The sequence below is a fragment of the Chrysemys picta genome, chromosome 8, assembly GCF_011386835.1.
Source record: "Chrysemys picta bellii isolate R12L10 chromosome 8, ASM1138683v2, whole genome shotgun sequence".
Taxonomy (NCBI): Eukaryota; Metazoa; Chordata; order Testudines; family Emydidae; genus Chrysemys; species Chrysemys picta.
Window position 1 is genome coordinate 103,911,244 of NC_088798.1, and position 10,136 is coordinate 103,921,379.

Genomic DNA, 10,136 nt, shown 5'->3' on the forward strand with positions numbered 1-10,136 from the left:
CCATTGACAGGAGATCATCCATCAGTGCCACTAAAATGGATTCAATTCAGTTCTGGCCTGAGTCCAGATACTGCCAGATCTAGAGTATTAGCAGCAATCAGATGAGTTTAAAGTTGGCCTTTGGCTTGCTTCTCTGTGAGCTTGCTGATGAATGGGAGGTTTAACACTGGTTCTTGCCAACTACCACCCAATGTATCCAGGAGGGGCACCTTCAATTTTGGTTGGATTACTGCATGTTTGAAGAAGGGAAGATTTCTTCTCTGAATGAGGCACTGGCTATTTTGATCAGGAGTGGCACCAACTGTCCATAACTCTCACAAGCCATGAAGGGCTTTGGGTTCAACTGACAAGTCCTTTAAGGTGTCCAGATGCCTGGATGTACTGAACTCTGGGTAGGAATGCAACTGGCTGTTGGGTATAGGCATAGCAGATCTATGCTCTCTCATGATCTTTAAGGAGCTGATTCATGATTTTTAAGTGGTTGGTGTTAGGAATACTGGAAAATAGTGGGTATGTTTCAATATCACCACCATACTCTGCTGTACCATGTGCAAAGGGGGAACGGGAGGGAGAAACATGGTCTAGTAGTCACTAGAATCTATTGGTCTGTGCCAAGTCAGGAGTTCCTGTGTTCCAAAACTGGCTCTGATACTAACTTTATTTATGACCTCAGTAAATGATGTAACTGACTTCATTGGGAGCGTGAGCATGTGGAGCACTTCTGAATATTAGGCCCTTAGCCTTTTTGTGTCTCAGTTTCTCCACCGGTAAAAAGGGGATTGTAGGCTGTTGGTCCATGTCCCTCAGCACAGGAAGGACTAACTCCACAGCCAGTGTCTGTTCAGGCCTTTCCTTCAGGGCACAGTTGTATACTTCAAACATAAAATACCAAAACAAAGCTAGTTCTCTGACCAAAGAATGCTGAAGCTGCCTTTTCCCTTATGTCTCTCCACGTGCTCCAGGACCAGCTACAAGAACCTATCTACTGGTCACACCTTCCCCATCCACTAATCCACTTACTGGTTCTTATAATCCCTTGTTCAGGAGGTCACTGATCAGTCACAGGTGAAGCTGAGCCCAGCTCCCCTTAAAGGGCTGTGACAGGGATACAAGTTTTTACCTACTTCACTTGAGATGATCAGTTAGTTACTGCATGTAAAGTGCTAAGTACTATTATTGCTTATTGCAGCTGCAGCCTTCAGTTCCAGGACTCCAGATATTTCCTCCGCTGTGAATCACCTAGGCCAGTCTCAACACATAGGACATTTTAATTTCAAAAGGCAATGAGCCTGTAAATGCCCATCCCTAACCAATGAATATATTTACCAGCTCAGTGAGACATATATCTGTAATTTGTGAACTCTGGAAGGATTTGAGGAATACATTACATTGGAAGCAGACCCATCATGGATCTAATTCATTAACATGTTCATTAAATAATGGGTGCAGTGTCTCTGTGTAATACTTTTTTTACAAAACAATAAACAAATCCAGAACAAATTAAAGCAACGGGCTGCTTTTGAAAGATAGCATTGTTGCTTAGGAGTCTCAGGGTCCAGCATGTCTGCAAGGCTTCTAATCAGACAGACAGAGTAGCACCACATTAAAATCAGAAAGTTATATTATTTCTGGAACAGCAAACTAGTAAGAAGTACAAAATCCATAGGCCTTCTGCAAGACCAAGCAGTTAGCCTCAGTGCACAGCCCTGGGCTGGTTCTGTCTTTGGATTTCTGATATAGTAGTAACAAGAGGATGAATCATAATGCAATTGTGGGCCAAAATATCAGTCCAGTATCAGCAGAATATAGAGATGTCCTGACCATGTCCCCATTGCCTCTATGCTGCCAGAAAGGATAGAATGAGGGAGGGGATAACACAAGAGCTGGTGTGATACCAATGGCTTGCCCTGTATTAGGATGATCCTCCTACGTTTCTGATTATGTCTATCATTAGATGCCTTGGGCAGTGTTGGACAAAACAACCACACAGCATACCAGGACTTGAACGTGGGGTGTTGTTGTTGTTGTTGTTAACAACTCTTGTAACCCAGGGACTTCTTGATGCCAAGTGGCAGAGGGCACAGGGATTCCAAAGGATTTTACAGGGATCCCCGGGTTAGATATCTGCATAACAATTCAGTAAAAGGGTGACTCTCAGTAGACCCGACGGGCTAACAGAGCACCAGTCATCATAATCATTGCAAAGTATATGTATGGCTAATGTTTAAAGAGTTATGGGTCTAGTCTAAAAATTATGTTCTTAAGATAGGTAACCGTGAGGGAACACATCTCAGGCAGGTTCCCTTCAGGCAGGGGGTAACAGGAACTTATCTCCCGGTCTGGTCATGGTATATGAATACCTCACAATATGTGCCTATTTGCATACTGATCCAGAAGATGATTAAGGCCTTGGCTACACTTACCCGCTAGTTCGACGGCTGGAAATCGAACTTCTGGGTTCGACTTATCGCGTCTAGTCTGGACGCGATAAGTCGAACCCGGAAGTGCTCGCCGTCGACTGCGGTACTCCAGCTCGGCGAGAGGAGTACCGCGGAGTCGACGGGGGAGCCTGCCTGCCGAGTGTGGACCAAGGTAAGTTCGAACTAATTCGAACTAAGGTACTTCGAACTTCAGCTACGTTATTCACGTAGCTGAAGTTGCGTACCTTAGTTCGAATTAGGGGGGTAGTGTAGACCAAGCCTAAGAGATTGTTTTTTCCTGTAGATTCCTTTCTTGTAGACTGCACAACCAGCAGGGGGCAGCCTGTTCACCACTATGGACAATGGATTGTTCTGCTATATCTGGGGGAGCAGAGAGACTACCTGGGATTTTTCACCATGGAGGCAAGCTGAAAGCCTGATTGTCTCTCATGAATGGATGATCACAGTCAAGCCTGGCTGTAAAGTGCTGGAAGGACTTTGGGAGCACATTGCTCCATCGGACATGAAAGTATACAGGTAAGTAAGTATAGGTTCTAGAATGCATGCTATAATTTTATTTTTATATGTAACTATTTGTTTCCAATACTTCTATTTGCTATTACTTGAATTTCTATACATTGTTAAATAAGCTTTTACTTGTTATCACTATAAACACATCTAAGTGCTGTGTGTCAAGCAGAGCAATGATCTGAGGTGAAACTGGTAAGCCGTGGGGGTGTGTGTGTACTGTTTAATTGGAAGCCATGAATCGGAATATTGCGGGTGTCTAATGGAACAGGGGCTGGAAAGTCCTAGGAGATGCTTGGAAGGGACAGGGGTTGGAGTCTACCTTGTGCTGCTTGTGGCAGGTGGAGTCGGCAATACAGGGCAGATACAGAGGAGACTTCTCATGCTAAGGGCAGGTGGTAGTGCAGTGCCTCACAACCTTTGTTACACCTTTGAAGCACCACACTACTTAACTCAAATAACTTACCAAAAAAAAAAAAGGGTGAGAAAATTCAAAATTGATGTCCAAGGATAGAAAAGGTTCCCACTCAGAGAACAAGAGAAGACCTTCAGCAAAAATCAGGAAAGATATACCTCATCTTTTTAAATAAGAAAAAAAAAACATAAAAATACTTAAGTGGGGAGGGGAAATCATCCACAGTTGCTTTAGGAACACAGAGATTCCCACAGCAGATCAGTCCTCTGTCCCATCTAGTCCAGCAGTCTGTTTCAAAGAGTTGTCAGTGCTAGATGCTTCACAGGAAGGTGCAAAAACCTCTTGAAAGGACAATTATGGAATAACTTGGCCATAGAGGAAGTTTCTTCCTAACCCCTTTCAGTTAGTGGTTGGATTATTCTGAAACAAGAGGGCTTAGAGTCTTTTATTTTTTTATCCTATTCAGCATTAATGGATGGTCTCATTATCCATATGAATGTCTAATACATTTTTGAATCCTACTAAATTCTTGTACTCCAACGAATGGCTATGAGTTCCATAGATTATGTAGTGTGGTAAGTGGTATTATTTTTTGTCAATTTCAAATTGGTTACCTTTCAATTTAATTAGCTGTCCCTTGTTGTTTTATTATGAGAAAGGGTACATAGGAGCTCCCAGCCAACCTGCTCTGTGCCATTTGTTAATTTGTGTGTGTCATGTTCCCAACTTATCTGTCTCCTCTCCAAAATAGTTCTAATCTTTTCAATATTCCCCTCATACAGAAGCCTTCCCATGCCTTTGTTATTTTCATTACCAGAAATATGATTTCTTTAGAAATCATTTGGGGGGAAAAAAAGATACAAATTGGATTTTCTTTTTAAATATAAAAGGTCACCTTTAAGGCTAGCAAACAATGATATAAGGATAACCGGACTACAGAAGCAATTTGAATCTGTGCCCCTTATTTAACTGTGGTTAAGACGCTTTGACGAAATGCCTTGAAAATGCTTTATGTATGCTCTTTAAAACAAATTCAGTTATCTTATTGTGAAATATGTCCTAGTCTGATTACTGTTGGACAGATTTTGTTTGCCGTGGACTCAAAAGTCAAAGCAATTTCAAAGAAGATAGGCTCATTTTGTTTTTTAATGTATGAAACCCCACGTAAGCACTGTGTATGGGTATATTAGGTCTCTGATAAATTGAAATGTTTATGCTCCTGGAAGGTTATGTGATAAGTCAGTGCAATTCACTCTCTGCATTTAATGGTTATTTTGCTCTTAATGAAATGAGGAGAGACTTTTCCTCATGGAATCTAGTTTAAATCAAACAGCACTTACAACCTCTTTTCTCATGCAACAGCCTAAAGTCACTAACAGTCTCGGTCCTGAATAATTAATTACAATTTCAATAAAGGAAAGGCAGTTATACTTAAGAGTCCAAGATTGCATCATTTTTGTACAGGGATATTTTGGGATGGGATAATTCATCTGGCATTTCCTCCATTTTTTCATTCCCCAGAGGCCCCACATTGGCCTGATCTTGGCCTTCCAGCCCAGTAGAGATTGTTGTGCTTCCTTGTGAACCCTATCAATACTGCAACTGAGATGACACGTAGCAACCATTCAGAGTGAGAAAACATGCTCTTGTCTGTGCAGTGACTAAGTACAATGTCTCTGCAACCTGCAATGTTCTGGCTAGTACTGTACGTGTAACCCTTCTGCCAGGTGAAGCCAGCAGCAACAAGGGGTGGGTACAGTATCTAGGGGTTCCTTTTCAACAATACAACACAAAACCGGCTCGAGCCCCCACCCAGTGACCTGGGACAATTACACACTACTCCCTGGGCACCTCCAAAGAGGCAATACTTCCCCTCTCGCAAGCAGAGTCTAAGTGTAGCAAAAATTTTTAATAAAAGGAGGAAAGTAACGCTGCATTAATTTGGGAAAACACTGCAACTAGGATTCATAAACATAAATCATGATCAAAAGACCCACTCACAAGTAAATTGGGCAGTGTCCTTTTCCCCTCAGGTTCTTAAGTCCAGCAACCCAAAAGTCCCTTTAATATGCTCGTCTCTTCTCTGCACCCCACTCACAGTCGCTCTGCTTGGCCAGTGGAGCCCCAGAGTTCAGAGGTTCATCTGCAGAGTTCACCTCCCACCCTGTATGGAGGGGGGAAAGGAGGCACCTTACACGCTCCACTGCTTGGGATTGCCGCACCTCTCTGCGGGGCTCTGCTCTGGCCCCCTCTGCCAGCCACCTGGCTGGCCGCTTGCCAAGATGTCTTCAGGGCCCCCCCCACTTACCACAGCTCTCAGTGAGTTCAGTGATTAATTTTAACTGGAAACCAACTCCTCAATAATGAGAATCTCCTAAACAGCCTGACCAAAGTATCCTAATCCTAACCTGTACAGCTATGCTATTACAATCCTGAGCTGCCACATATTGCATCCCTACTATACCCCTGCTATACGCGATTTTCCAGGGACAGCCCAATCCTGAGCAAAGACTTCTATGTTGCATTATGAGGTGAACTTAAATCCATTATGGTCAAGGATGAAACAATCTAACTCACTTAAGGTCAGGCTGATATCTGATCTGATAGCTCAGGAAGAAGTTTAATATGCTACTGAACAGGAGATCAGGCTCAACTTCTGAGACTAGCATTTCAGGAGTTAAGAATGTCCTAAAGATATTTTGAGCCTCAGAAGGCATCTGATAATACCATTTTTTCATCCAATGGGGAGTTGGAAGAGGGAATCTGACTATTAAGTTGCATTGCTACATTGGGGAAGGCTATTCCCCCCCCCCCCCCCCCCGTTGCTGTATGTTTGTGAGGAGAAATGTCTTTATGAATCTGTATTCCCTGACGTAGATTACAGATTGAAGATATGTATGGAATTCCTATGACTCCCCCTTCCACACAAAATGGTCCATCTTTCTTAATCCTTGATTTAGTAAGAGAAGAGCTTCCTGGTTGGCATGAACCTTTGTTAGTGAAGGTTTGGTGAAGTTAAGGAGGCATGTACTTCCCAAAAATAGAAATATGTTTGGTAAACAAAGGCACTTCATAAAACAACAAGAACTACATTAAAAGCCTATTAAATCTAAAAACAATGAGGATCCTGACAAGCCCTACTGAATGTTTTAAAGACTGTGAGATAAACTACTGTTGCTCCCCCTTCCAACCGTTTTATACTATGTATATAATTAAAAATATTGAAAATGTTAACATGCCTGAGATCTGGTGTTTGTCCTTGCAGACATTTCTCAAACATAGCAAAATAGTAAAAGGCCTATTTTTACTTCTCCAGAAGCGCCATTTTAAAAATAGTAACAACTTGTTTTAACATTTCTGCAAAAAAAGTGACCTATTTACCATTCTGCAGACACACACATCTTTCTCTCTCTGTATTATATAATTTTCATTAGCCTCCATTTCTCAGACTTTCATCTTCACCATAGTGCGGAAATTACTATCAGTAAGAAGAATCTTTCTGAGTGTTGTGACAAAATAGGAGTCCCGAAGCCACAAGAAAAAGAGTGCCAGATAAATGGCTATACTGAAAGACAGCAAGACTGAGTATACAATAACTTCCAAGCAATCAACATAATGGCCATGTTAGCCACCAAAGTTAGCAATATTGAGAACTTCAAACATAAAACACTGGCAGCTTAAGCATCCCATCATCTAACCTTGGCTCAGAAGAGGGCTAATCAAATGCTGCACTACTCTTGAACCAGTATTGGCATTAATGGGAATTTTCTGCAAGTTTTCTCTACTGTAAACAAGACTTGTGCAGAAACCAATCGAGTTTTCGAATACTCAACCCTCCATACCACGTGAAAATGCTCTTTATAGAGGGGAATGTTGTAGAGGAGGAAAGTTCTTTGAAGCACTTCCTTCTTCCTGCCAGTATCATCTTGTTCATACGTGGGTTTAGCTTGAGCCAGCTGTTGATTTCATTAGGTAGAGAGCTAGAAATCGTACCGTTTGTTTGGCACAAAGGAGATGGAGAGTTGAGGGTCATCTGCTTACTGCTGGTGCTCAAGCCCTAGTTGTCTCACCAGCCATCACAACGGCTTGATACAGATGTTAAATAAAATGGGGGGAGAGAGGACTTAGCCTCATGGGACTCTGAGTGGAGGCTTTCAGGGTGAATGAACAGTAGCCATAACAACCCAATGAGACTATCACGTTCAATTTAATCGGTAACCAAATCAGGATCTGAAAATAACTCCTCAGAAGCGAAAGAGCAGCATACTCGCTCAATGTGACACCTAGTCTTTTAAATTCATAATCAGTATAATTTTGCAGGGAACTGAAGAGGGTGATCCACTTTTCTCTCAAGTCTCTGAATTTTTGAGACACAGTGGCTTGGGAGTACTGGGGAGATGATGCTTTCTGTCTCCAAAGGTGGCCAGCGTGCACAGCTTTGCACCCTTCTGTGGGCCAGTAATGGAGATCTTTAAATAGCAATGTTCTTTTTCTGTTTCTCAAAACACTATTACAGCAGGATGGAAAAAAGCTTGTAGGCCCGCAGGATCCTCAGAAACGCCCACTTTAAACAAAAACTTTCATTTCAAATGCAACTGACAGCATATACAGAATGAGAAACTTAGCTAAGCACAATGTGCAAAATGTAGTACTTTCTTTCAAAGAAGACACTTTCACTTGTTTCCTATATTTATGAAAATATTTACAGGTCAGCCCAGTGAACTCAGTCAGCCTTTCCTCCACTAAAATAATGATATACAATATCTAATGGCCCTACATTGTTCTGGGATCAATTTGTGGAATTTATAGGACTGTACAGGATCTTAAAGCAGGCTGTATCATACTCAATACAGAACAGTTTGCCACCAATTACACATACACAACAGGTCAACAGCTGCAGAATTTCAGCAGGATAACTGCCCTCAGATTTAATACTTGCAGTCATCTCACTAGCAGCTGATTTTATTAAATGAAAGGAGCCCTTATTCTAATGCTCAGATTTGATATGCATTTATACTTCTGGGATGGATGAGGGTTGGATTTCTGTATCATTAGAGGTGGAATGCCTGTAAAATATATAAATAGATATAAACAAATAAAACCAAAACCAGAAGCAGACCCACTAAATAGTACCAAGAGGGTACCCTGCTTTCAGGCAGCTCTTGGAAAGTGTCTGAATTAATGATCAGAGAGAGAGAGTTGTACATATAGAGCTCTCTGAGGTTATCAGTTCCCCTATTCCCCTTCTGGGGGAGCTGTGAGATAGTTCTCTCTGTCAAGCTTATAACTAGAATAAATCTGGTTCTTGTTTTACTCTGCTGTTTCACAGCTGACAGGCATTCTTTGTGGTAGAGAGAGATGGAATACAGGGTGGCTGTGGCAGTTGGGGTGTGAGTTGGCAATGGCTATGTCAGTTAGGTGTGGGGGGGCACATTAGGATCAGGGAGCAGCGATTATCCTTTTGTTCTGTTTGTACAGCACCAACCTGGTCAATGACTGGGGTTCTTAGGCACTATGGTAATACAAGTAATACATGATAATAAGCTCTTGTGATAGAGTCGTGTCAGTTGGGAGTCGTTATGGCAGTTGAAAAAACACTTTGGACTGGATGTGTCATTTGGAGTAAGAGCAGGAACTGGCTGTGATGGCTGCAATGAGGCAGGAGTGACTGTGCAAGTTGGGATGAAATTGGGAGTGGTTGTGTGAACTGTGGGGAGAGGATCTTGTGAATTAGGAGCTTTGGTGATTGCTAGGGTGGCCACTCATACATTCCGAGAATACAAGACATTTGGTAATTCCAGGAATGGCCTGGGCCCCTGCTAGCGTGACCTACCCCCCCCCCCCCACCATGCCACATGGGGGGGGTGCCATTTTGAGGAATACACTGCCCTGCTTCCGTGACCTCACCTGCATGGTGAGGGAGGTCACACAGTGGAGCAAAGCTTATGCTCTAATAAATTTGTTAGTCTCTAAGGTGCCACAAGTACTCCTGTTCTTTTTACGGATACAGACTAACACGGCTGCTACTCTGAAACTCCTCAAAATGGTGTCTCCAACATCCGATACGGCACAAATCCACATCTGGTTTTGTCTCAGTCCCAGACAGGGGACAAACTGCCCAACAGGTGGCCCCTTGGGTTTAAAAACCTCACCAGCAGCTTCCCTGGCCAGAGCTGGGGCAAAGGCTGGAGCAGCTGTGCCTGCTGGAATCCATATGCAGTGCTGTTGTTGTAGGGCGCCAGTCAGCCAGGCCTCTTTCGCTTCTCACGCCTGGGAGGGAGGCAGCGTCCGTCTTGACGGGGATGGCACGAGGCACAGGCCTTTCCAGACAAGCCATGGCGGCAGGAGGCCTTCCGCCCAGCAGGCTGGTGGCATGGCCGGCCCCACTGAGCAGGTGGGAGGAGCACATGGGGTCCTGGGCCAACGGACAGCTCACAGCACCTGGGGCGTGGGGCCAACCCGGGCAAAAGCGCCCGCCTGTCGGGGGGGGTGTTCCCCATCCACCCCAATGGGGCCTCTCCTCCCCCTCACTCCTTCCCAGGGACCCCGGCCCTGCCCATGTCCGCTTTTCCCGCTCTTAGTTGACGCCTCCGCCCCGCCCCCCTGGCGACACGACGCTTCCCTCTAACGCCCGGACGCCGGAAGGCGTGAGGCCGTTGGGCGTGCTCTGACCCCGGAAGTGCTTGTGGACGGGGAGGCACTTCCGGTGCGGCGGCCGGGTTCTTCCCGGCGTTCGGTCGCCAGAGGCGGGGAGGTTCCTGTCACCGCTTCCC